The sequence below is a fragment of the Pyxicephalus adspersus genome, chromosome 6 (assembly GCF_032062135.1).
Source record: "Pyxicephalus adspersus chromosome 6, UCB_Pads_2.0, whole genome shotgun sequence".
NCBI lineage: Eukaryota > Metazoa > Chordata > Amphibia > Anura > Pyxicephalidae > Pyxicephalus > Pyxicephalus adspersus.
This window is the reverse complement of record NC_092863.1, coordinates 7,182,951-7,186,800: the sequence shown is the minus strand read 5'-3', so window position 1 is coordinate 7,186,800 and position 3,850 is coordinate 7,182,951.

Genomic DNA, 3,850 nt, shown 5'->3' with positions numbered 1-3,850 from the left:
ATGTACAGGTTCGGTGCTATACGATCGTTCGCCGATATCGTGCAGGATCGTTCGTCGTTCGTTTACCAACGATAATTATTGGAAGTGTGTACGTAGCTTAAGAGAAACATTAAGGCCAAACTGAAGTTTGACATGTTTGGCGTAAAGCAAATACAGCATTCCAGGAAAAGAACCTCGTACCATCTGTGAAGCATGGAGGTGGAAGTGTTATGATTTGGGGATGCTTTGCTGCAGCAGGACCTGGCCAGCCCTTCATTATAGAATCCACCATGAATTCTACCATGTATCAGAGGGTACCTGAGTATCTGTAAGAAAATCAAAGCTGAAACAGAACTGGAACCTGCAACAGGACAATGACCCAAAACATACCAGTAAATCCACCAAGGACTGGAATATGGAATGGATCAAGTCCAGGATTCAAAAAATTTTCTAGCAAATAACAGATGGCTTTGAAAAAATCCATTCCAGGTTTGCTGGATCACCCAGTTTCACTAATGAAAGTATATTCTCTCCAGCCTTGGAGAGCTTTATTAAATCAGGACCAATGGCTTCTATGGCTATATTGTACTGTGACATCACAGTGTGGTATGCAGAGCCAATGGGTATTGGCTGATCCAATACCAATCCAATGCCAATGCCACACTGTGATGTCACAGGGCAGCAATATGTATGTATGCTATTCAACCTGTCTGGAGTGGCAGCGGGTGACACAGACAGTATTAAAGAAGCAGAGTCATAACTGCCATTGTCAAGGGTAACGGTGCGTGCTTCTGTCTAAAGACCTGGTGGCAGTCTACCTGTGATGGTGTGTGTGGCAAGGGGTTACCTTGCCCCGTGACGGCCTTTTTCAGCCTGCTGGTGTGTGCACTGTTACTGAGCGTGCTGGAAAGTCTATGCGCAAGGTGTAGGCTGAGGGGGCGTTCGTCACACACAGACTTTATGTATCTGTATGTATGATATATATATCACATATGTATGCATAGATCAATTGTATTGAATTCATTGTCATTTCTTTCTCCTGGAAATCCTCTGCTTGTATATTTCTAAGCATTAGCAAACATTTCTTGTATACATTTTTACATGTTTATAGTGTCTTGCAAAGGTGTCCTTGGCTGACCCCTTGCTGGATTGGCTGAACATATTCACAGAAACTCTGCCCACCTTTTCATTGCACTTAGTGAGAAGAAGCTGGGATAGCTGTCCTCGGCTGCTCACTTGCTGGATTGTCTAGGTGCAGTAACAGAAGCTCTGTGCAGTTGGGCTTAGCTGCTGTCACTGCCTACATGCATCCACCTAGACCTGCAACTTCAGTTCATTTGGGGGGGCACACACCTGTGGGTAAAGCCCCCCCCCCCCCATTTCATTAATATGGAATCATTAAAGTATAAAAAGTTCTACCCATCAAAACAAACTGCCCTGTTACACACAATTGTCCACATGTCCTACTTGAACCAACATTTCGCTGGAACAGGAAGCTGTAGGGAACCTAAAATGTAGTTGTAAATGGAGGACACTTGTGGCTAACACCCCATAAACTCTACCTATCAAAACGTGCTTAGATAACAGGTCCACAAAGTCACACTTTTTTGCACAGCTACCTAATATGTGTTATATCTTTGTATTTGGATGTGTCCCTGTAGTTTAGCAATAAGCAGTTATCTTATTCACATACTCTGTAATACAGTGGACCAATAGAATAAAAAAGGAAAATACTAATTTACAATATTAAAAGCAAAATATAGAACAAAAAATCACTACTTTTCATTAAAACATTACAATAATAATACAAAATATGTATTTGCTGAGAATATGATCAATGACCAAGACAAATATGCTTTCCATCTCAAGCAAATTAAGAATTATTTGCCTGCTCAGCTAATTAAATCTATAGGGTACCACATTTGGATTTTGTTTTTTTGTTTTTTTTTTGGAGAATGTAGGCTTAGCACTGCTTGTATGAAAGATGAAACAAATTTTAAATTACTGCTTCTAAGTTCGATAGATTTACTTGTAAGTGCCACTAATATTGAAGGGTTTTGATGTGCTTTTATAAATTTGTATCAGTGCACATTCATCCTGTGAATTTGCATTTTTCATTCATTCATTCATTTCATCCTGTGATGTTACAACTTGAAATTGGTATGATTATAACAGAATGTATTTTACACATTGCTTACAGAACACTATTAGGGCTAAGTCTGTCCATCTTCAACCACAGTAAATTAATTTTGGAAATGTAAATCTGCATTCTGAAATTTAGCCACAAGGTGGCAGTATTTGAATATGAAATGCTTTCACTTAGTACTGGAACATTCTCATTGAAGAACTCATTGTGAACATAAATTTGTTGATTATAAGAATGGAAATAAAAGGAGCACACACATAATTTGCAGGTTATTATAAAGCCCCTTTTCCATCACGTTACATTTTTCTAATGAAAAAGCAATCGTTTTTCAGTGTGCTTGTCCCGAGAAGCTCAGCCAAACTTTTTGGGATAAAAGAGAACATCTGTAGGGTGGGATTCCTCCTAATTTCCTGTCCTAGTGACACCCTGTCATTTTTACCTTAAGAAATGCAGGTCTTCCTAACTGGTCACAGTAAAACTAACATTTGGGACATTGGTCCCATAATACTAACTGGTTTCTTTACACAGATACCAACCCCGGGGTAACTGAATGTGAATTGCAGGAAAGAAAACTCTGCCAGTGTTTAGTATTTTATTCAGTTAGTGTTGTGGGATTAGCAAAAAGATGGTCCTTGGGGCAGTAGAATGTGAAATGCACTGACCATACCATAATTTTGCAGTTTCTGGATCACCCTTCTTCAATGTGATACAGGTTGGGTCCTACCTCCTAATCAATGTGACTGCATTTAGCTGGATTTGAGCAGACAGTATGTCTCTGAACACCTCAGAATTCATTCGGCTGCTTCTGTGTCACATCATGGATAAACACTAGTGTCCCAGTGCCAAGGTGTTGTAAAGTGTAAAGGTTGATCTTGGTTTCATCTGTCCAAAGAATGCTTTTCCAGAACTGTGCTGGCTTTTTTAGATGTTTTTCTAGCAAAGTCCAATCTAGGCTTTCTATTCTTGAGGCTTATGAGTGGCTTGCACCTTGCAGTGCACCCTCTGTATTTACTTTCATGCAGTCTTCTCTTTATGGTAGACTTGGATATCGATACGCCTACTTCCTGGAGAGTGTTGTTCACTTTAATCAATTGTGGTAATGTACAGAACCAAAATTAGAATAAAGTTGTCTCTGTCCAAATATTTATGGACCTAACTGTATATGAAACAAAGGCAGCCAATCAAATCAAGGTCCCTGATATATATAGAGCGGGCCCTCACCAAAATTGCCGCAGCTGATGTTTAAAACCCAGTATTTATGTGACCAGCACACACTAATCTATTACCTCTTTCACCGCTGCAGTAAAGCCCAGACATTATACTTGTTCCAAGTCCTGACTTATGAAGATTCCATAAGGCTTTCTAAGGAAACAATTTTGTCAGTTCACATTGAATTAGACATATCAATAGCTCAGCAAGGATCCTGGGTTACATTTTCATAGGTGGATGATGCTAATGGACAAGGACAGCAGCATCTCATATAGGGCCATCTCGGTAAATTGCCAATTCAGGGCCTGAACTTGCAATTGGTGCATAAAATAAAGGTACCTCCAGCATATGAATGTATTCAGATTCAGCTTATGGACAAATGTGTACAGATTTAGATCAAGGAAAGAAGTGCATACATTTGTTAAGCTACCATAACATTCACGCTGATCCATATCCATAAGTTATTACGCTTTCTATGTGTACTGGTTTGATCTATTTATTTGGGTAAATAAATAT